Genomic DNA, 26070 nt, shown 5'->3' on the forward strand with positions numbered 1-26070 from the left:
ACAGCATGCTAAACAGCTGTCGTAAATCTCTGCGCCGCATTGCTTTGACTGTCCGCTGCAGCAGCAAACGCATCAGCACAACAAAAACTACGCGTGTGTTGTTGTTGTTCGAAATTATTTAGCAAATTTTTCATAGTGCAGTGTCAGACATTTTTCGAAGGTGTAAATTTTCGGTTTTATTTATTGCTATGATTTTTATTTATGTGCGCCATGCTCTTGACTCAATTCTCGCCAGCCAAAAAAAACAAACAAGTTGAATTGAAAAATAATTGCGCTTTTGTAACCTTAGTCGCAGGTTTTTTCCCTTTGCCTTTATTGTGGAGAGCTTAAGCTTTTTATTGCCGTATTATTTGCTTAATCTATAATTATCCACATTTTAATGTGATAGCTTTATATATGAAATTTTCGCAAGTTTTTTGTGGTTTCACGTGACAACAAATTCATCAAAATGAGTCAATGAAATTAATAGAAACAACTGAGTTAGTGCAAAGTATTAATTTTTCGGAACATGTGACCATGAGCCTTTTAAGTAAGATAAAATGAACTCAATTATACTTCACAGAGAAATTAACTTTTATTAAAAATTTAATTTTCTATAAACTTTGTAAACATTAACTACGTTGACTGATGGAAAGCTTTTAATTAGTTTCAACTTCAAATTCCCCGAAAGCTGTTTTCAAATGAAATTTTTTTAAATTTTTCTCTAAGATTGATATTGGGCTGATAATGACTTATATGGCATAATAATAAATAACTGATTTCTGAAAACACTTATGTTGATATTTTGGGAGTCCCATTAATACTAACCCCTTTTGAGCTTTAGGTTCTAAAATTTAGGATTTTCAGTCCAATAATGAAAATTGAAAAAATAGTGTCACAGTGTCTTACTTTAAGAAAATTTAAGATCAAAGTTGCCATTAATAATGCACTTTTTTAATTTAAAAAAATATGATATTTTTTTAAACGAAATTATTGTGATATTACTATTTCAATGCAACAATAGAAATTGATATAATATAATTTGGAATGCCAAAGTTTTGTATGACTTTCCGGATGACTTTGAATTTTTTAATTGTATTGTAATATAATAAATTGTTTTAAGAGCTTTCATAAGCGGAGCTTTCATTGTCAGTATAAATGAAATTCTTAGCAATTTTTGAAAGTATATGTTTTGATAATGCGTTCAAACCATATTTTAGTTTATCTATAATTTGTGTTTTTTACGTTTCACACACGTTAGAGGATTATGAAATTTTTTAAAGTTTAAAATAAATATGCTGTGCAAACTTTCATTGGCTGGCACTGGTGATTTCACTTTAACAATGTGGGGTGTGCTTTGTGTGAAACCTTAAGGCCTTATTAAAAATCTCGCAAAAGATTTATCAAATTTTAAATATCAATAAAAGCTGCCGAGCTTTTGAAGTAAAAACGAAGTTATTGTAAATTAAAATCAATTTAATTATCTAAACATCTTTTTTAATAAAACTCATGCCAACAAAATAAAATGTTTAATAGCAAAGTAATTATAAGAATAACATGAACAACAAATTAATTATGATTGATGACTAATTAATTATGACAACAGTTAATATTTGTAAAATTTTTTGGTTTATTGACTTCGAATTCGCAATATTTTTTTTTGTCACACATATTTTTCTATTTTTAAATTCAATTCTAAGGCTTTTTGAGACCGCATGAAATTAAAGCTGAATTAAAACACAATGAAACAATGTCATTAGAATAGCAAAAGCTCAATGCCTTTCAGAAAAATCGCTTAAACCGAAAGTTATGTAATAGCATTTCAGTCACTTTGCTGCTTTCGACGAGTTGAGCAAATTCTATTTTCTCATACTTTAACCGCATTATCACAAATGCTTTGCTGTAAAAGTTATGGCAACCACTTAATTTCTCGATACATTTGCTCCGATTTCACTTTCGCTTCGAAAATTTGCTAAAGTGCTTCACAGCAACAACAACACCGACAACAAGTCCTTGTAAAATGTAATCAAATACTTTTTGTGAATTATATTTGCCGCTGTGTGTGTGTGTGCGTATGTCACATATCACATTTCCACTCACACCATTGCAATGACATAAAGAGAATTTATAAAATATCTAAGGCTTAAAAATTCCATAATATTTTATTTCAGCCCAACGCACACATAAATTGACACTAAGAATATATGCATGTATGTAAATGTGTTTCGCATGTGTGTGTGGCTGTGTATAAATAACTGTGTCTTGCTCCATTTAGATTTGCTGTCGCAGATATGTTGCGAGTAAATGATTGCAAGGCGTCTAAGTAAAAATTTATGTACACACTATGTATATGTGCATATATATACATATGCATGTGTATGTGTGTGTTGTTATGCATGTGTAAATGCTCACATATGTGTTACTGTAAAGTAATATTTTAACAAGGATTGGTAGTCATGTCAACAGACACACTTTGACTCCAGTCACTGCGTATAACCCCCGTGTTGTTATTGTTGTTTACCACATGCATATATCTCTGCTGCCTCATTCGTAACTTGCGTTATTGCTGACTTGATTTTATTTAAAGTAAATACTACAATACAACGATTTTCGTCGCCAAATCGACTCAATGGCGTGGAAAGAAAATTGTCAGCGCAAAATGGGTGTGAGGGAGGAAGGCAGGGTGAGGCGTTTAACCCTCGAAAGCTGTCACCACAATGTCTATGGCTGGTTTGGAGCCGTACGGTGTACTTAAGTGTTGGTAAAGCATATGTGTGAGCAATTGTATGTATGTGTGTGTGTATTTCTATGTATTTTTCTCTTTCGACATTTGTAGTCATGTATTTTGTGCATGATTATGCCTAAGCACATGTGTCATTTATTTATTGTAACTTTTTGCATATCCAAAGCCTTAATTTCATTACAATGAGCGAACGGGGATTATTCAGGCAGAGCACATATAAAAGTTTTGCGTCAATTCTAAATTCGCTAAATGGTTTTTTGCTGAGAAAATTGGCTGCATTGCTGTTGAAAGCCTTTATGACCCAAGAAATGATAAATTTCCGTTCAGTTTTGTGGCCGAAAAAAGAGAATTTGCATAATCTGGCTTACGGGACTTTTGTGTTTGATTAAAGTTTAGAGATAGCAGCAGTTTCCAAAATGCAAATAAAAATGTATGCATGTGTGAGGATAAATATTGCAGAGCATTTCTTAAGATCCCTATGGCATAATTTTCATTGCCATTAGGCAAATGAGTGTTATTTTCATTTTAGTGCAAATCATATTCCATAAATCACTGCTGCGATTTGCATATTTTTTTGTTGAAAATGTTTGAACATGAAACTACAATAATACAAAAGAACTTTAGTTCATACAGACCGATGAGACCAAAAAATACTAGTTTCAGTTAAGATTTAGTATTCAACTGCTCTTTTTGTAGAAAATAGTAACTAGACCGAAAGGGACTAGTATGTCACTAGATTATTTAAATAGGATCGAATTAGTGAGCAAAATTTTAGTTAGAGCTAGAATTTTAGAACCAAAAATGAACTGGTCCTAAGAATATCGGTTGAGTACTAAAACAGTTCGACAGCAAATAAACCTGACCTCATGAGTTTTCATTACTACGAATTCGAGCAAAATGGCTTAACATCACATTTTTCTGGAAATAATTTTAAACTTAACATAAGTTCCAAAATCCTACTTCTAATCGAAATTAATTTCAATTTCAGTTACAAAATAGTTTCGAATTTCATTTTTAAAAAGTTTTTATTTCGAAAGATTTTCAATTTCGCTTAGTTCGCCAACTCTTTAAAAAACCATTAGAATCATTAATTTTCCTCATTTTTGAATAACTGCCAGTATGTCAATGTAGTATTTTGTAAAAATTGGCGTTTAAACGAGTATTACGTAGCGTAATAGAAAAAAATCGTATGTCATAAGAGCTGCCAACAATATTTGTGCAGTGACTCGGGCCATCAACTCGCATCGAAATAAAATTTGGCACTCAAAGTAATGAAAATCATTGTCAGGTTGTTAGGTCATAGTCACGTTAAAGCGACGCTCAAATTTAGCACATTATATTACACATAAAGAAAACAGTTTCGAATTGCTTCGAATGAGAAATGTTAAACATATCCGAATATGTGACAACTCGTATGCTGTCGCCTTTAATAATGGTTTCGAAATCTCTTGCACTCGTTCGTTATGTATCGAGTGTGAAAGTTGTTACAAAATTATATAAGAGAAGTGTTATCAACTGATGCTATTTTTCGCACTTTCGAAATTCGAAAACTTAGTACTATTGAAAATCGACACTTTTGTTAGAATAATGTACATTTATATTGGTTTGTAGTAGTATTTACATATTTCGAAATCGAATTGTACAGTAGTGACAATAATTAGCATTTCATGTTACATTGTTTATCAGCTATGCAAATTTTTCGCTATGAGCTCGGAAAAGTTATATAATATTATTAAAAAATCGGTTTTGAAATTTTTCGAAATTTGAGTTCGAAACTTTTCTTTCAAAATCGTTAGTTAAATGGTTGTTAAACTCGCTTTGTATTTTATGCTTAGAAACTCTGTTCTTTGCATTAGCAATCTGTTTCATATCTTTTTCTTTCAAGTTTCTCGATAATTCAGTTCGAAAAAGTTTGAACCGAAAAAAGTTTCTTTTCTAGAAAGGACTTCTTCAATTATTTTTGTATTCAATTTGTTTAGTAGTATGCATTTCGAAATTGTGTTCTATTTTTTTGTTTGCTGTTTCATACTTTTTCATTGAAGTATTCAGAAAGTTCAGTTTGAAGAAGCTTCCTAACGAAATCTTTTTGGTTATTTTAGTTATGCTCAATATATTTCTAACCATATACTTCGAAATTATGTTCTTGAGAGTCGGAAACTGTTTATTTTACAGCCAACAATTTTCGAAATGAACTCTGAAGTTTTTCGAAGATTTAGTTCGTAAACATTTAATTTTTTATTCGATTATGTTTTGTTTTATTTGATTCTGTAAGCTGTTTCTCGTAAAAAATTCGAGATTCGTAACTTTTTCGAAATCACTTCGCCCAAAATAACTTCGCAAAAAGCTTCAATTAGTTTACTGACCATACATAAAAAGCGTATATAGTTCTCTGTCTATTTTTGGGTTTTAGAGAGTTGTTAACTGTTTATTTTTTTCGAAGATAACTCAGGTATTTTTCGAAGATTTAATTGGAAAATTTTTGTTTCAAAATCTATTACGTCAACTTGTGTACTAATCGATTTTATAAGCTAAGTTTCACGTAAAAATCAAAATTCCTTACTTTTTCGAAATGATTTCGGCCAAATTGCATCGAAAACGTTTTTAGTTTAGTGGGCATATATAACATACACATTCTTTCAAAGCATATGTAATTCTCTGTCTATTTTTGTATTTAAGTAGACAGCGCCGATTGTATCTTTTCAAATATTTGCATTTCAATCAATATGTGTGCCATTTTCGCCTCAGTGGGACATACATATGTCTGTATGTATGTATGGAGGTGATAGAACTCCTTCCTTGTGTGGCACTCATTGTTTGTTCGATTCGGTAATTCCTTGGCTATTTTACCGTTGTTGTTGTTGGTGTTTCTGCTCGCTTTTGAATAAATGCCAGTGTGTCAGCGCATTTAGAAATAAAAATTGGCACTTAACGTAACGAGAACATGGCATGCCATGTGAGTCGTCCGCATAGTCTTGCGGCAGCTTAGGTCACAGCCACCCAGAAGCAATGGTAAAGGAAATAACTAATACGAAAACAAAACCAAAAACATACTTGGTGCTAAGTTGTTGTGCTTGACAAGGAAGCCGCATTTAGCAGAGAAAAGGAATTACAGATGTATGCACACAAAAAAGTTTTGTATGTGTGCATCTAAGTCTGTGTGTTAGCATGCACCCGTCTACAAATGTCACGTGACATTTGTTTAGTAGCAAAGCGCATTCCGTTTGGGCGAGCGACAGTACAAACTACATACACACAGCATTACAATACCGTTTTGTTGTTGTAAGACAAAAAATAAAACGTTGAGGAGAAAAACTTACAATAACAATTTCTAATTGCATTAAGTATCTACTCAGCAGAAATTGACAATTACAATGCATTCCGCTAGCCAATTTGTCGTTGTTTTTTAACTAGCTTTATTTTTGGTTTTGCTTTTTTTATTTTTCGTTTTCTTTGTTTTACAGTTCATGTATATTTTATTTGATTTGCTTTTTGTTGAATTTTTTGACATTCAGTATTTGTTGGTTGTCACATTGTACTTATTATTGCTGACACTTTGTTGGCTTGACATTGAAAATATTTGCACTGCTTTGTTAAGTACCTAATGTAATATATATGCAAGTGTGTATGTGTATATGTATGTTTGTATGTATATGTATATATGTATGTATGTGTTTAACATATTTGCACTTGCGGTTGTTTAGTTTGCGGTGATTTTTGCGGCAATCCCTTTGGTTGTTGTAATTAGTTTACAGCTAACAGCGCTATTTTGTAACTGCATGCACATATTTGTTGTAAATACTCGCTACATATATACATACTAACTAGTTTTGAACAGAAAAACTTCTACTGCGCTAACTTACTAATTAATTGTTAACACTATGTAGACTATAACCTTTAATTTGATACCCATATTGGTTTTATAATCATTGCACATAATTAAGGGTGGCAACTCTGTAAAAAAAAAGATTCATGCTTTTCTTAAATGATTTAAATATACTACAAAATTTCACTGCTAACATTTTCTGATACATTTTGTATTAGAAATTAAAATTTTCTATTGTAGCTATTACATAATTGGCAATCCTATAAAATAAACGTATAAAAGCGATAGTTATTTGCTGCTTTGCATACAAATTACCTATACTTATGATTATTAATAAACACTTTACTGCTAGTATTGAAAAAGTGACGAATTAAGTTTTTCATACACTATTTAAAAATATGGCAATCCTTTAATAAATATATGAAAAATTGCATAAGGAAAAAACGGTAACTATGAATTTTAACAAAATTGATTTTATCTATACAAAAATTTCTGGAGCAAATTGCTGCAAAAATATTTAAAAATTTCGTGTTTAATACTTTTTTTCAACTATTTTGAAATAATTTAAAAAAAAAATAGTATTAAACATAAAAAAGTAATAATACATTTTAATTTTCAGTTGGACTCTGCTTTAACTTCTTGCAAATCAAATGCACCTTATCATTTCAATAACTCAAATTTCATTAAAAGTTGGCAACTCTATTTGAAAAAGAATTCCGATACTGCTATGGGTTTGACTAAATTTAGGTGCCTAGAAGCAAACAAGAGTTTATTTCTCTAAAGTACAGAACAAAGTTTAGTATTGATTTCAATAGAATTTTTTTATATAAAGATTATTTTATTCAAAAAATTGGTTTTTTAATAATATTCAAATTTCCTGCTCCATTAACTCCTTTTACGTACTTATAGCTTAGTATAGATATGAATCTCACAAGTATTTGATTTCTATGCAAATATTTTCGAAACACTCCGTACCTTAACCCTGAATGCGTTTTAATTAAAATCACTCATATACACTTGACTAGTGGATATACAAGTAAGAATTGTGCAAACAAAAAACATACAAAGTTAATAAACAGCTAAAAAATTTTATCTAAAATGTCACTTAATTGCGTTTCAAAAGGCAACTTGAACTTTACTTGAAAACTTGTTCGCCCGAGTCAATGTCTTTTAACTGCGGTGAAGTCACTCTAAATATACACATACACACAACATACTTGTAAATACATATGTGTGTACTGAAGAAGAATTGCTTGTGATTCCCTTATAAACAACTGACAATTTATTTCTTTTCTTGTTGTTTTTTAAATATTATAATGCGTATATTGAACTTTTTAAGAATTTTGTCAATAGAATCAAGAAAAAAAAAAATAAAAAATGAGAAAGTAATGTGGTTAATATGTCCAATTTGAAGCGCTGATCAAAATCGAAAATTTGAAAATTTCATCACACAACTTTCAACATTTAATACATTTGCTTTTATTTGTGGCATAAATATGCATTTTAATTAGATTATTTGCGGGTCAAAAGAATGAGTTTCAATTGAACAATGTTTCTCAAAAAGTAATAACTTTTTTAAAATACATATTTTTTTACAATAGGTTGAAGAATAAAAAAAAATTGTTTAACTTAAAATTCAATGTTGAATTGTTATTGTTTACTTGCAAAACATATGCTCTATAAAAATTATATAGAGATGCGCATTTCTTGCAAAAAATTAAAAATAAAACAAACAGTATTACTTTATTTAAATAAATAATAAGTATGATCATGCATTTCGACAAAAAAATTAAGTAAATTTTATTTGTTTATTGCAAATACGTATTTTTAATATTTAAGAAGAAGTAGAATAAAATAGTTTTTCATAAATTTTAAAGCGGCCTTAAAAAATATTAATACACATTTTAAAATATTATGTAATAACATTGATTTATTTTTGAACTTTTATGAGTTTGCCATTTTTTGAATTGCCAAATTTTTTACAGAAAAATTTTCCAAAATTCATAAATTTTTTTCGTTAGAATTTTTTTTTCCGAAATTGAAAATTTCTTTAAATAATATATTTGTATTTTAATGATTTTATTTCAATTCTTCTGTTTTTTAAATTTTTTGGAAACATGTTTACAATTTCATAACTAGAATTTTTTTTCTATTAATTTTTATTTATCAACAAGTGTACTAGAAAGTTTGTTTAAGTGCTTCTATCTATCTTTTTGCAATTTTGTTTGCTTTATTTATCTACGTTGACTTTTTTCATTTTAAGAATACTTAAATATTATTTTCTTAATTTACAAATATTAATTCATTAACTTTGAAAAACACGTGTATAAAAAAATATGAATTAAAATTGTTATAAAAAAAAATAGTAAAAAATATGTTTTTTGTGATGGTTTTATTTTAATGATTAAATTTTATTAACAATATATGTGTATTCTGAAATGTGCTTAAAAATTTTGGTTTTGTTTTTTAAATGTTTGGATTTATTTTTAAATAAATACTTGTTTTAAAATTTATATTAATATATTTTTTTTTGATTGATTTTCGATTTAATTCTGTCTTAATTTATATTATTATATTTTTAAATATTTTCTTATTTTTGTTCATTATTGAAGTCTCGTTTTTAACTATTTTGACACTTTTTCGTTGTTGTTTATTATTTAAGGTTTACTTTTAAGCATTTTGTATTTTTTTTGAGTTTATTTATTTAGTTAATTTTTTCATTCATAACCTTGCGTTTGCAGTTTAAGATTTTTTTTTAAATTTTAGATTTTCAATTATTACTATTTTTGCATATTTTAATATGCCCTTATTTAAAAAGTTATATTTAAACATATTCAACATCTAGTCATATTTATTTTAATTAATTTTGCCATTAAAGAAAAGGTTGCCCACATTGAGGCTGTAGTTGAATAGATGAGAATTGCTTACTGTTTTTTCGAAAATAAATATTCAACTTCAAAATATCGTAAATTTTCATTAGATCACGAAACCTTCTCAAATTTCTCCACATTGCGCAGTAATAAATTTTCACAAAGTAATGAAATTCAAATAAAAGTAGACAGATACGCTAACGCAATTAAGAACTGTGTTGTTTTATTTGCTCACATTTCCGCATTTTTAGGCTTGCAACGCAACAATGAAACCTTTCATTCATGCGACTTTACGAGCCAACGTGTGTTTACTGATTAAATCAATGCACAATAACGTTTCTACATACATATTTGTACAAGCATTTGTGTAGTCACACAATACCCTCCAGCTAGCCACTACTAAATAGTCATCATTTGTTAGATCACACAAGCGGAGTACAGTGATTGCATATGTGCATTTATACGAAATAAAAAAAATTAAAAAAAACACGCGCACATTTGAAAATATTAGAAAAAAAACTACACATTCGCGCAAAAGTTAAGCACACAGGCATCCGGCGGGGCGTATGAGTGACGCGCTCAAGCGTTAAAACGTTTAATTGGCAGAGGACGCATTCAATTTCATTCAATTCGCTACACACACACACACAAACACTTACACAAATGTAGATTGTCGCCTTGCGCACAAACACACTCGCGTGTGAGCTTCGCTTTGTTATTATGTAAGTTGCAAACTTTTTCCCACACACAATTGCAGACACTGAGGCGTATACGTAACTGCGTCCGCTCGAAGGGCTGGCTGCTTGTTGATTAACGACAACGACCGCACCACCGGAACTCTATGCACTTGAAACTCTTTTTTATTAAAATTAATGTGCGCTGATGACGAGCGCGACGAACGAGCGAGCGAGCGTTGGCCACAGCAGCACAGTTTTCAATGGGAACTAAAATGAAAATGAAAATCTGCATTGCTTTCCATTCAATCAGGCGTACCGCTAGGCAGCGCTCGGTAATTGACCAAAACTACTCGGACAAATGACAAAGTGAAATGAGCGCGCTAGAGCGGGGAATGGGAGTACAAGTTACTTGGTGGCTTTTAGTGTGTGTATGGGTGTGTGTGTATGCGCGCTCGCCTCTGTGTGGCGTAACCATTTGTGTTGTGGGCGTTCATTCAGTTTATTTACACACATAGTTTGCATTGGCGAACAGCAGCTTGCTGTTATAATTGCTTATGGCTTGAATTATTAAGTCGCTGTGAGTTTAGTGATTGTCCGACCGCCGCGGCAGTCGACATTAGCCATTCGCAGATTTTGCGCAAAGTTTTGACGTCTCTGTGCATTTACCTGTCAGAGAAATGTGCTGTTTATTTGTTTGCAAGATTTTCGTACAACCGTTAGTTCCCGCACGGTGCACAGGGGGCAGATGAGGCGATAGTGCGCTTTTGAAATGTTCTCTGCTGTGCTTGGTGTTCGCCATTTTATTGCTCATTAAAGCATTCTTTATGCGACTACATATGAGCGAGTTGGGGGTTATAAAAGCAAAAATGCTGCTATTTCGTAACAACAACAACAGGCAAGGAAAATAAACTTTACAGTTTGTTTGTTGAAATCCATTGCGCGCTATTTTCCCCCGCACACATCTATATTAATATATATATCTATTGTTACAATTACACCTACATACGTGCAAATCTGTTCGTTAGATTTTCGTATTTCGTACCTATGAGTACATTGACTACATCCTCTGGCCTTGGAGCAACACGCCTCGCTGGCATCTGAAACTGTTACACACTTAGCTGCTCATTTATTTGTTGTTTGCTCGCTTTGCTTTGTGTTTTGTTTTCATTGTGCGCTAGCTGGGCTAGGTAGCGTGTGTTTACACTCGTAATTTTAATTTATTTTGGAAGAATTTCACAAATAATTTTATTGTTTCAAGCAGAAAAATGTAAAAAAAAACTTTGAACAAAAACAAAATTAAAAAATGAGCGAGAATAAATATGTAAATCAAGCAAACAACCAATGCGAGTTCACGTTCAATGTCAACGCTGCCCGCACAAATTTTATTGCATTTCTAAATATTTACTTTTCTAAATGATAAATTTGGATTTTTATAGCTTTCTGCTCAATTTGGTTCGCTTGAAAATGGGGCAAGTAGTTGCTGGTATTTTTAGAAGTGAATTGGCATTTCATAGATGTTCGAAATGTTTTTGCAAATGTTGCACGTTTACGACTTTGATTACACATAGGCATGTGTAAATATGTGTAAGTAGAGATTACTTTTCGCTTTGAACTTTTCTTGCATAAATTTGTGTAAATAATAATTATTGCTTGTTGCAGATTGTTTGGAGGTAATTTATAGGTTGTACATGCATAAATAAATATTCAATAACACAATGGAAAACAAAAAAAAAAACGATTAACGGCAACGAAAAAAATACCCTTCACAGGTGTATTTATTATAGCATAAAAAAGTCAATTTGTATGGCAGCTATACGCTATAGTGGTTTGATATTAGTGGCTCTGACAAATGAGCACCTTCTTTTGGAGGAAAATATTCTGGATATTACAAAGTTCGTGGCAACTTTAAATGCAACCTGCTCACGGTATAAAATCTAGGTAATATTATTTTTATAATTTTTATTAATATCATTTTCGTACTTTCATAAAATTTGTTTTAATTTCCGGGCATCGCTTAGAGCAATAAGGTAAGAAAAAATACTAAAAAATATTTAATTTTCTCAAACACAAATAGTTCTTATTTTATTGCCACTAGTGAAAAAATTAGAATAATTGCTTTCTCTTACAAAAACATAAAAAAATTATAGATAATTATTTGCAATTTAAATACATTTTTTCCACAGAATTAATGACCAAAAAGTGGTTATGTGTGACCGATGAACCAATCAATTCATAATCTAATGAATAGCAAATTACTTTGTAACAACTCACAGCAGCACCTACACACATAGCACACATAATTATACATATTTATTATATAGAAGCTATAAAAGTGTCGTAAATCAAATTGACGCCCATAAATCGCATGTGAAGTGTATTGTCAAACAAAAGCCCCTTTGTTACTATAAAATGTAATAATTATATAGAATAACTCACGTGAATATATAAGACACTTATATGACTTTATACATGCTTATAATACATATATATATAATATATATATGTATAATATTATATGTATATGAACTGTAGAAAAATTGTGCGGTAGCTGTTGTTGTAAGAGAATTTGTTGCAGTGTGTTGAAATTACGAAATTTATGAACTTTGAAAATTTATGTTTCTTATTTTAATTTGAAAATGTTTACCATTGCGAGAATTGCAATTGAGGCGCAAATCAAATATCAAATTGTGCATTACGTCGCGCGCTTTCCTCCATTACAGCGAAGCCGCAGACACGACAACTAACGGCAAATTGTGAGTAGAAAATTTTATGAGCAATTTACAAGCATATTTTCTATAATTAAGAAGCGGAATGCGTATATACATATATATGCAAAATATGTTGCTATAAATGTATATAATATCTTGCATAGCTAACTTAATTTTTATTTATATGTTATTTTTCCTTTATTATCATTTACTTTTTTTTTTTTAATTATTTTAAAAATGTTCTTTAAAATAATAATAAACATTTTTTAATTAAAAAAATTTTTTTTTTTATTAGTAATAATTTTTTTTCATCATATCCCCTCAGTATCATCAGAGAAGTTTGCAAAGTTTGCAAGTTTGCAGTAAATTACATACTTTTGCAAGCCGAAAACTAAGCCAAGTACTTATAGCTACTTGCATAAGTCTGTATAATAAATGCATCTATAGCTTATAATTTTCTTCTTCTTCTTCTTCATTTGGCATAGCAGTATTTTTTTCATTTCTTAAGTCCTTTATATATTACTTTCATTTATCAACTACCCAGTCCACACAAACATACATATACTCAGACACTGTACATCGAAGATGTCTGCTTGCACCTTTTTGTATCTGTCCGATCTTTTGGCTATTTTTAAGGCGAATTGCGCCACTGACACAGAAAATCTGTATAATAAGAGCTCAGCGTGACATAAAAACACAGAGGTGACGTTCGTAGTGTTGGTGGCAATGGACAGGGGGCGGTGCCTCTGCGATGGAAGCAGACGAAGTAGCTTGCAGTAGACAAAAAGGATGAGTGGCGTTTTATGCTTAGCAGGTAAATGCGTAAATGGTGGACTAAAGTGAGTTGGCGTATTTCCTGCGCACTTTTCGATTTTTTTAGAATTCTCTCAAATATTTTTAATAAGAAGCGACGTTATTTTTAGATAAGGCGACCAGAGAAGTTTTAGAAATAGACTTGTTACCCACAATTTTTTAAAATAAGTAAAAGTAATATAATTCCATACTAGGTTTCGATATATAGAAGGTTTAATGTTAGACTGGAAATTTTTGGCGAATAACTATTCGGCTGAAATCGAATATAGCAATATCGGAAGACTTCAGTAAGAGCATAATGCGTAATTTCGGAGATTCGTATATAATATTTCGATATCGGAAAACCAGAAGTTGATTAAATCTAACATAGGATAAATAAATGAATGAATAATAGTGTACGTGAGTAGGTTTCGGATATTACCTATTCATTCTCTAGATTATAAGTCAGCAATAAGTTAGCAATATCTTATAAGTTTGCAGCGTGTATTTCGATTTGTATAAAGTTATGGAAATAATCTCCGAACTACGAAGATAAATCATAAATTCGGATATCTTCACAAATGAATTTTAAACGAATATTCAATTTATAGAGTTTTTTCCAACTAAACTATTTTTTTTGAAATCAAAATACCAGTTTTCAAACCAAAATTTATTTTCTTCAAATCCAAATAATTCTCCTCATTGATCTCGGCTGTTCACATTGGCTTTGTTGTTATGATTCGTAATGAAGTTTTACAATTTTTACTGCCAAAAGCAATAGTGATGTACGTATTTTGAAAAAACGAACAAACAAGTCGCGTTAAATCAGGGTTGCATGGCAAAATTTCATACAGAATATGTAAAGATTTGCATAGGAAACTCTCTATATAATTTAAACAAAATTTTTAATTTTTTTTGAATTTTTGAAATGATTGAATTTTTATTCGAAGTTAAGCGTTTTAGAAGTTTGTGATTGATTGTAGTTGCTGGAGCAGATGTTAGAATGTAAACCGGGCTGAGTAATAAGTTTATGAGTATGGTATTTTCTAATCTTCAGAATGACAATTCTTTAATTTTAAAGTACTATATTCGTTTATTTTTTTTTTTTTAATTTATGTTATTCAATTACTTCATCGAACACCCATTATTTGCGCTTCTAATACAAACTATTCAACCACAAGGCATCTGGATCCCGTGCTAGCTGCCTGTTGACGATATCGCTAACCCTGGCATTTGGGGCTTTTACGATTTCTCAGAAATGCCAAATTTCTTGATGCAAGAAATATTATTTGTAGTTTCCCCTACCCACCCTTCTCATCAACACTCTCCAGCCTGTGTATCACAAAGATTGTTTATTTACATTTTGGCTTAGGCTTTTATATGACAGACAGACTTATATACATATGTACATATACATTTGGCATTACAAATGGCCTGCATTTTCAACTTGATAAATGTGCAGTCTCCTCTTTGCTGGCGATTTATTTGCGAATTTCGCATTATTTTTAGCGCGTATTTTTAGCTGCGGACGGTGCCGCCACATTTTTGCGCAATGATTCTAGCCAAAACGGCTAAATGGTGACAATCGTAATTCAATTTTTATTTTATTTTATTGTTTTGCTACAATTTTTTTTTTGGTGTTTTTTGTTGCATGGCTACAGTTTTTGGCAAATTCACTTGTCGATTTCTTGCTCACTCATTAGTTTCTAGAGTACATTCGAAACTTAACAAGTATATTATACATTTATATAAGCTTTGTATGTGTTTTAGTGTGTGTGTATCTCTGGTCGCCTTATCTAGCAATTAAGTACCAAAATCATTATTTACGAAGAGCCAAAATATTTGTAGTGCTCATTTCGTAAATAAAACATTTTCATAAAGATCTCTGTTAGACATGATTTGCCGATTAAATGCGAATATTTATAAATTATTAACGCAAATTTTGTTAACATTTATTATATGTGAAATACTATGTGTTTTGCTATTAATGTCTGCGAATAATTTTTGAATATCAAAAATATTAATATTAATGAGCATGTGATTTTTGATGGACGCCATGGCAGATGAATTAATTTCATTTTATTCCTGAAAAACGAAAATTTTATTGTGCAATATTGTAGTTAATGAATGGATAATGTTTATTAGTAAAAAAGAATATGCAAAACTAAAATTTATTTATATTATATAATTTATATATAAGTTATTTTTAATTGGGGAATATTTTTTTTTTGAAAATATATTATTATTACATATGTATGCATTTGGCTGTAAATGGGTGCTAAATTTATTTATATTAACTTCAATTTTTTTCTAATGCAACCCTGCATTTTCAACTAAGCGATTTTTTGATTTTTTTAATTGATTTATTTTAAGAAAAAACAACATTTTTGATTAATTAAATATTATTTGCTAAAAAAATAGCAGCAAAGTATATGTGGGCGTACTTTATTATTATATAGCATATTATTATTATTATTTTTTTATTATTATTATATATTTTACTTCTGGTGTACATTCTATAGAGGTGTTTCCACCTGTGCATATATACCAGAATTATTTTACTATATATTTAATAGTATATATTTACTGCTATATATTTACTATATAAATAAAAAAAGTAATTTTGTCCGCATTTATGCATCATTGATGAAAGCGACATGTGGTCAACACGTTTTTAATTCAAAAAAACTTCGCACATCGATACACAAACTTTGGTTTATATACAAATGTACACAATTTTGACGTAGAAATATACAGCTAATGTATATAAATAAGCTAGATAGATGCCCATAAACTTTATTGCGTGATTACTGATTTGATCATACCCATATATATATACCAACATAAATGTATAAGTAGGTATGTATGCAAATCCATAACTACGCAGGCAACGTAATCTACACATATAATTATTTACACAAACTGCGTGACGCCCACATACTCACTTGAATTTGCTATATATATGAACATATATTATATATATGATAAAAATAAATTTTGGTAACACAAATTAACTTGGAAATCCCAACTGTGTAAGTAAATATGTCGGAAGTGTTGGAAAGGGGCATGTATATTTTTGTTTGCGTAATCTTTTCTCGTCATAATCGTATTGAGCTATAAATGGATATGAATATACTTAAAATCAATGGGAGTACTGGTTGAATTATTTTGCGAACCAAAAGTCAACTTTATAAAGTTGCTGGCATAGTAAGAAAAAAAACGCAAAAATAAAAACACATACACAAAACAAAAAATAAATGTTGCCTACAATTAGGCTGATGTTTTGTAATTAGCGTAGTCACACACCTGCTATTTTTACAATATTAAAAAAAAAATTATGTATAGGTAAATGATCTCATTGACTAGATAATGAGCTAAGGGTAAAGAAGAAATTCTTTTTAAATATTTCTTCGAGTCATTAGAGGCTCTATGAAGAAATTAAGCGCTCTCTATCCAAAAATCTAAGCAGATTTTGTTCTACAGATGCATTTAAAATTTTTGTATGTATTTTTATACTATACATACGATAACCATACATGAAGCGTTGAACAAATAAGTCAACACTTCTAAAGGTATAATATCTCCTATTGCACTCTATAATAATCGAGATATCTGAATTATTTGCCGATATTTTAGTAATGGAATGAAAAATATCACTACAAAAAATTCACTCTTTGAGCTAGTTAAAGTAATAGTTAATATCGCATTCACGATTCGGAAAAAAAAATTGGGGAGTATATACGTTTGCAAAAAAATCGACTTGCTAGATAGCGTTGGTGTCAATGGTGCACTAATGATTTAGTATTACTAGTGTTCTGAATATACCTTCGTATTATGAAAGAAAATTATTTTTATTAATTATAAATTATATTTATAGTAGAAATATAATCGATTATAATTTATAATTTGTGTTTAGATTTTATTTTATTTTATTTATATTTTATTTTAATTTATTATTTTATTTATACTTACAAAAATGTAAAGCTTTTGAAAGAAAGAAATGTGTAAAGCTTATGTGAAAAACATTAAAAATTGCTTTTGATTTATAAGAGAATGAGACAATAATTCCTTCCAATAAGCATAATGTCCAAAAACATCATGTTATTATAAAATTATATAAAATTAGGACACATACATACATGAAATAATACAAAAACACAATTTTTCAAATTAAAAGTGCTCCATAATACACACCCAAATTAACCATTCAATATATCATTAGTTAATTTAACCCAAATTTTACACCGCACTTTGTGGTAAATTATGTAATTAAAGTGAAACACGCACGAGCGCACACACACCAGCGCATACAGACACAAACACGAAATATCAGCTGTTTTTATGAATAATGTAAAACTTAATGAACAACAACAAGTCGTTTTAACTATCGCTACGACCCCCCCTACTTGATTACACCGTTACAGTGACGAGGTGGATATTTAAAGGAATGCCAGTTTTACAGCGGCCGAAGTTGAATTTAAATTTAATTAAGTTTGTGAGCAAACGAAAAACAATTTATGAGATGTTGTGCATGTATGTATATGGCGTTAAAGGAGTGAGACGAGAGTAGCTCCACTAACACATACTCCAAAGGCGGACTGCTGGTTGAGGAATTGCAGGCACGAAGCATCATTATGTGAATGCTATAAAAAGCGAATGCAAAAATAAAATTAGGTTACGCAAAACCCAAACTCATTACATGCACGCAGGTGTGTTGCCGAAGGCGGCTGGCGAAGGCAGAAGCACAGACTTGCACTCTAGCCGAACTGCCCGACTGCTGGTGCATGTCAATGCAATTCAAGTTATTTTTACGCCAAATATGGCAATGAAAATTTATGCAAAGCGTATGGGGTAACCCACTGCCACTCCCGAGAGATCGTTTCGAGAGAGCGCTGCCGAGAGCGAGAAATAACTTTTAATCAAAATAGTAAACGACAGTCTCCGAAGCACAGCCTCAACTTTATGTATCACAACTACAGCCATGTATTACTACTGGTGCCTGCACGAGCACTCGCTGCACTAGCAGGACACCACGTCGTTTCTGTGCCAAATATTTGAGCATCCCTTGCGCTCAGCCCCAAAGCAGCGTAGTTTGTTGTGGGTCACTATGTTAATGGGCAGCTGACATGCAGGAACATGTACCAACACCAGCAGCAGTGTCGTTAACACAATCAACACCAACACAAAAGCCATTGCAGCAGGCAACTTAGCGCCACAGCTGCTCTAGCAGAATTATATAGCGTCTACATGGCGTATACGTAACATTCAATGACTTTGCGGAGTCTTATGGAAAATGAGTAACTGTCGTAGCTCCCAATGAGAGTGAGAGTGCGCATGTGTGAGCGTGTGTGTGTGTTGTTGCATACTAAATATAAATCAATTTTAAAATATTGCACAGTGAGAGAAAGAGCGAGACTGAGTAATTTTCCAACAGCAACAACGAAGACATATTTTCATGAATGTAACTACATATACATATGTTTATGTGAATGTGATAGTGTTGGTGCATTTTTTCTGCACAACACTGTACATATTTCTATATTCTCACGTCTGTGCCGAGTGTTATCCTTTCTCTTTCAATACATATGGTCGCGCTTAAAGTTGTGGTGTGAGCGCTTTGAGTGGTTGTACGTAAACGTAAAAGCTGTTGCCCCAGATTTTATTGATTTTTCACATAGAATTTTTTACACCAACAACAAATACATACAGAGACAAACATATTTATAATGCATTTATTTCGGACGGTGTCTACAGGCAGCTAACATTATACATATACATACCATATGTATATAACATAAATGTAAAATTGTTGTTGCATGTTGTTGTTGTTGACAACAATGTAACCAGCGAAAGCATTGCGTGCGCATTGAGTACACTGAATAGTGTAAATGCTTATGATTGTTGTTGCTACTATAATGGGCATAGAAGCAGTGAAAGGCTCGCCTCCTTGCGTGGGACATTCGTGTATGCACAAGTATATGTGTATGTATGACAGCCATTAAAATACACACAGCTCACTTTAGTTGGTAGTCGGGGGAGCGAAAGTTGAATTTCAAGCTTTCTTTTCAATTTTCATTCTATCAAGTTGTTCTTGTATTTAAATATAGATATGTAAATTTGTATGCTATGTATGTGTATGCTGACCAAGCACATAATGCGCATTAAAGGATACAAAAATATATGGCTGCTTATTTATTTATATAAATATAACAGATGATATGTATTTCTTTTAGTTTTGTACATAACGGGCATTTATTTGTGTACGTTGTTAGTAAGGTCGAAATCGAGTTGTATTTATTATTATATATACATTATTTATTGTGTGTATACAATATATGTATAAATGCTTAGAAAATTATTTATACATATATTATTTCGAAAAAGCAAACAGTATGAAAATAGATTATAAATCAATAAGTCGTAACTTTAATAGAGTTACCACTCTACTGGAATACTAGATTTGTATTTTTATTTTGTAAAGGTTATTGGGAGGATAGTTATAGAGTCTAATTTGACCTTTCTATAGTGTATTTTACTCCATTATTTGAAACGTATTTGTATTCTCAACGCTAGAATCCATTACAAGTGTAGAGCGGCAATAAATAGTTTATATTTTTTACTCAATCCAGCTTTATTAAGTGCTGTGGCTCTGATAAAATGATTAAAATCCAAGTCCAACTCACCACATAATCTAGTTGTGCATTAGTAATTTTGCTTATAATAATTTAATCGATTAATCAATATTTTTTTAAAGTGTTATCGATTAATAAAATTTTCGATAAATTTTATTTTCCGTTTTGTGGTCAATCCAGCAGCCTAGTAGGTTCGTGTTCCTCATAATACTAATTTAAATTGAATAGTTCCCCTTATTGATTAAAATTTTGCAAAGCTATAATTAGTACTTCAATTTTTAAAGTTGTAATTAATTCATTGCAATTACCGATAAGTTTTGATTTTAATATGGAAATAAATTTAATGCTCTGATGGAACTTTTTATTTCTCTCAACATAGTAATTAGAGTGCAAAATGTAATTTTTCGAATAAAATCGATTATAATGTGATCATGTTTAAATCGATCATTCAATACAAAACTCTGTTATCGATTAATTTTTGATTAAAATAAATAACTTTCAAATATAGCAATCTATTTTTCTATTTTTAAAATTGATATCGATGAATCGCAATGTTCGATAATTTTTGTTTTTAATAATGACCTACAATGTGTTTTTACTATTTTGTTTCAAAATAAACGGCCAACTAATCAGTGGAGGGTACAAAATACGATCTTGTATACTTTGAGAATAAATATTCGATATTTAGTAAATGATAAATCTTGCCATACATGAATGAAGCTCAAAGTAATCTACTATTCTCATCGTGGGTCGCAAATAATAATTTTTTATTTGAAAAATGGTATTGCTTTGATCGATAATTTAATTCTAAATGTTGTTATCGATTAGTCGAGAATTTTCGATAACAGTTATTTTTAATATAAAAATGGAGAAATATTTATATAAAATATTACTGTATATCCTTTAACGGATTTTTTTTAGGACAAGTTAAATTTTATGGCTTTCGGAAGTAACTTATTCGATATTCGTTGCATATTTTTGCCGTTTCTTAGGTACACTAGTTCTTATAACTCAAAATATAGTAATTCATAATGCATATTAAATGATTTGTTCATAACCAAGCCTATTGTTCAGCGAGAGAGTAAAATAATAAACTACATTTTCCTTGCATTTGCAATTGTCACAGATCTTCGAACTGTTATGCCACTCAAAATAAGTTTTTAATTTTTAGACATTTCAAATTATGTAACAGCTTCATAAACAATCCCATATATTATACATTGACATGTGCTAACAAGTAATCTCGTAGCGACACGTTTTCCCGAAGTACCACATATTTTTTAGCCACTGCTGTTTTCTCTTGCTTGTCACTTGCTCAATGCTGTACATTGACGCCACCATCGCATTATCCACGCGCCGAAAAATTTGGAAAAAATTTCAATTTCTGAAAACCAAAAACAATAACAATTTCTATTTACATAAGCATTTACGCACTCATTCATTCATTTATTTTCGCCTGTCAGCATTTAAGTCAAAATTTTGACTTTGTAGCTGGTATCTCCATCAACTACCGGCTGCCGAAATAGAATCGATTACTAATGGCAGACCTATTTTTAAACAAACACCGGAATATCTTTCGTCTTTTGTTGGCTCGTTTGCGTTGACTTTGCAATAGCAGATTGCGCACATGCGATACGGCTGGCCTCGCGCGTTATTTCCACGGCGTATACATGCATGTATGTATGAGTGTGCGAAAGGTATTTTGAACATTTTATTTTTTTGGTTTTAGCTTTTAGCTAAAGTAATGTTGTTGCTTTTTGTTGTTGTTGTGCCGTCAAATATATAAAAGACAAGAATTTTGTGCACCTTAAGGCTATATATCTTGCTCTAGCTCACGTGAGCATATTTTTAGCAAATACTGTCGCGTAGTTGGATTTTGGTTGTATTTGTATGTGCGAGTATGTATGTATGTATGTATGTAAGTACTAACACATATGGGGCATTTTTAATTTTTTGGCATTTCAAAGTGGCACTTCCTATCGACGCCAGCCAAGTGCAGCGCTTAACATATATACTTATTTATTATATAATGTGTATATAGCTTTGTATCTATAAGTGCACCGTGAATTATGGCAATAAATCTAAGACAACTTACTAATGTTGTTAAGCGTATACAAATATAATATTTAACAATTTGCATACATATATACAGTCAAAATATCTCGAAGGCTGTTATCTGATTTCCAAATCGATCGTTTGAACAAAAAAATTACGAAACCAGAAAAACGTTAACTTCGACTATACCGAAACAATAATACCCTTCATAGGTGCATTTCTTATAGCATAAAAGTGTATAAAAAACTCTTGATTTGGATCGTTCAGTTTGTATGGCAGCTATATGCTATAGTGAACCGATCTAAGCAATTTGTTCGAAGATTGCGCCCTAGCCTTTGAAAATAATCCATGCCAAATTTTATGAAGATACCTCGTCAGATAAAAAAGTTTTCCATACAAGAACTGGATTTGGATCGTTCATTTTGATGACAGCTATATGTTATACTTGTAGTGGTCCGATATCGGCAATTTCTAGCGGAGAAAAGAATGGGTGCGAAATTTCATAACGATATCTCAAAAACTGAGGGAATAGTTCGCATATATACAGACGGACAGGGCTTAGCTTGTCGCGCTGATCAATTTACAAGTACATATGTAAATAATTTATAGGGTCTCCGACATTTACTTTTGGGTGCTACAAACATCGTGGTATAAAAAAATGTTGCTAACATGTGGTGACAACTTCGCTGACTCAAAAGCAAATAGTGACAGCCACTAAATTGTGAAATTTTGATAATTTTCGTTTTAAATTCTTCGCTGCTAGCAAAGCACACACCCAAAAGTAATTATAAATTTTCCGAAAGAATATCATCAGTATAGCAAGTAATGCACTCAAATGACCTTTAACCAAAAGTGGTTTTTTTGTTAACACTATTAACAACAACAATCACTTAAGAAGGCAATAAAACTTAAAGTAAAAAGATTGATTGCTATTAAAGCAGTTCGCAGACGACAAATACAGTCATGCTTATGTAGTGCTTTTGTTGTTTATGTCTTGCCGAAATCACTGAGTGTCAACTGAAGGTCTGTTAAATAGTTCGCTGCCAATAAATGTGTTACGCGGCGCAACATTAATTTAAGTTGAAAAACGCGTGCTGGTAATTAAGTCAAGCGTGTAAGGAAGTATGTAAATGCTTATGCACATATATGTATGTATATGCATAATTATGTATACACATGTGTACAGTGGAAGTTTTCGGGGCGTCGCAAGAAGACTCTTTGATAATGCTGCTTTTTTAGATTGATTGAAAGTAAATATTTGCACAACATACTTTGTCATGCGCTTACAAATGAATGTGTGCTTTGATAACAACGGTAAACTTTGTATTTATTTTGGATTACTTGACGCATAATTGTGATGGAAAGCTTTTATACTGTTAATACTGCAAGAGAAGCAGTTAAAATTAAAATGTTTAATCGAGTGTGATCAAAAAGACCGTCGCGCGTTTCGACAATATATATAATACATTAACGGTACTTATTTATATTATATAGTAGTACGAAGTTTTGCGCTTCGGCTCGTAGAATAAGGTTAGAAATTATATAAAAGTATCTGTTATGTTGTAAAGACAGTAAAACTGTTTTAAGAAATATATTGATTTAAATAATGACTAGAAATAACAGCGACTTAATCTCAGAATTAAAAAATATAAATGTGTACTACCTTTCAAAGATATTCATAGTTTCTGAAATCACAATCATTTTACTTGCAATATACATATCTGTTGTTTTCGTAAACCTCAAAAAAATGTACTTTCATTGCAGAAATTTTTTTAAAAATTATATTATTTATAAGTATCTGCTAAGATTTAGACAAATTCGGGTTAAGAACAAAAGAGTAGTAGTAAGAGTTTTCGAAAAAAATTGCTCATTAAAAACTGAATAAAATTTTTGAATCACTTTTGATTCTCCTAACTTGTGTGAAAATTTTAAGAAATCGAATTTTTTTTCACCTCTCAATTTTAGTCAAAAATTGAGTTATTTGCATTGAGATTTTTGTTATGGAAGCAAATGAAAAAATCTAATTTAAGTATATATTAAATAATATAGAATTTAAGCTGTTGTGCTAATTACGAAAGCTGTTAATTAAACGTGATACAACTAACTTCGTTTGTTAATATTTTATATTAAATTTCACTATTACTTTACTCAGATTAAATTAAAAATGGTCGTGAAATACTTGAAAATAATTATTTTATACACAATCTAAGACTTTGAACACGAAGCTTTCAGTTTTATTTTCGCTTTCATTTATCACTTTTTTCACAACTAATATGTTTAGAGTAATATACCTAAATATAAAAGCAAACTTCTGCTTAACACAGTGGAATCACGTGTCAATTTGTTATAAAAATCACCAATTTCAGATTTCCGTTAAACCACAAATCTCTAAATAATCGCATATTAATTTTATATTATGAAGAAAATATAATTATAATGAATTACATTTTTTATGTGGCCTAAGTGATTGAAAATTTGAAATGTATAGCTAAGTTACTGGGTGAGAGATTTATGCACAATAAAAGTGCTACAATGTTTGCAAGGGTCGGGCCCTAAATCATGTTTTAGTTACACTAAATATTTAAGTATAATAATAGTAATAAAATATTGTGTAAGTCAGGTTTTGTCACTAAGAAAATTGAGCACTTTTTACTTCATACAATGCTTTTGCAAAGAAAAATTAGGAATTGAATTGAAATAGTAAAAAGTTATACAATTTTATTGTTACGAAAAATCTTTCATATATTGAGTACAACTTTGTTGCTGCTTTCACATGTCAATTTTTTGGTAAGAGCTCAAAGCTCAAACTTAACGAGCAAAAAACGGTGAATCGAACACCACATTATAGAAAATTTCCTTTATATTGTATTGAGTATATGTTTGAAGTCTTTAATGTAGTATACGCTTAAATATTTAATTATTGTGATTAACTGTAACTTCTTGCGACCGTAAAAATAAACTAACCTGCGTACATTCTTAAATTATATAATTAACTTCCCGCCAAACACATTTCTACCGCACTTGACAACAGTCTGCGCCATCAATGTGACTCAATTTAGAGTCGAGCAAAAGCTCGCAACAAATATTGAAAGCTGCAGCTTTGAATACAATTCGCTTTCATTTTTAACTGCTTTTACATTGAAAATATAACGATTTTTTGATTTTGTTTTTTGTTTTTGCATTTCAAACAATTTGCACTACGGCTTTTGTAAGTGGATAAGGGATTGTGGAAAAAACTAAATAAATTGAATGAAGAATGAATGGCACAGAACACACTTGCACGCTGGAGATGACATAGATATAGACGTAATTACTTTTACTTTACTTTTAATTGCTTTGTTTACGTTACGCGCGAGAGCAGCCAAATCCAAATAAAACTCAACTAAAACGTGAATTTCATAAAGCGCCGCCGCCGCTTATGACGTTTTGCAACGTTTTGTAGTTGGTTGCTTGTTTTTGTTTCATTGGACTTTTGAATGGACAGACAGACTTTCGCGTAATCGCCTAGGCATGATGCGGGCTTTCCCCCGCCGGTCAATGCTGAATGCCGCGTGTTTATGGTACGATTCAGCGCTGATACTGTGGTTCGATTCAAATTCCATGAATAAGCGTTTAATGATAATGCCACATACAGACATATGTATGTGTGTATGTGTGTGGCTTAAAGTGCGCCGAGCGAAGTGCGAAATACTTTAATCGCCTATAAAAACGTGCGCGGCGCTGCAAATGGGAAATTTTCCAAAAAAGTAACACAATTTTAAAATTTTTATGAAGCCTACAAGTGTTTACTA

General features: G+C 30.9%; 1 protein-coding gene across 5 annotated transcripts in view; it reads right to left on the reverse strand.

Moving 5' to 3' along the window:
- Positions 1 to 26070, reverse strand: part of Tob (Transducer of ERBB2) — a 42130-nt gene that overhangs the window by 7334 nt on the left and 8726 nt on the right. The window contains exon 1 of one of the 5 annotated variants that reach the window (XM_036368985.2): positions 10075 to 10320. The exons of the other annotated variants lie outside the window; for them this stretch is intronic. The gene's annotated coding sequence lies outside the window, so the exon portion shown is untranslated. Of the gene's footprint in view, positions 1 to 10074; positions 10321 to 26070 lie in introns of those variants that run through there. 5 annotated transcript variants of the gene reach the window in all.

This window comes from Bactrocera oleae, chromosome 5 (genome assembly GCF_042242935.1).
Source record: "Bactrocera oleae isolate idBacOlea1 chromosome 5, idBacOlea1, whole genome shotgun sequence".
Classification (NCBI taxonomy): domain Eukaryota; kingdom Metazoa; phylum Arthropoda; class Insecta; order Diptera; family Tephritidae; genus Bactrocera; species Bactrocera oleae.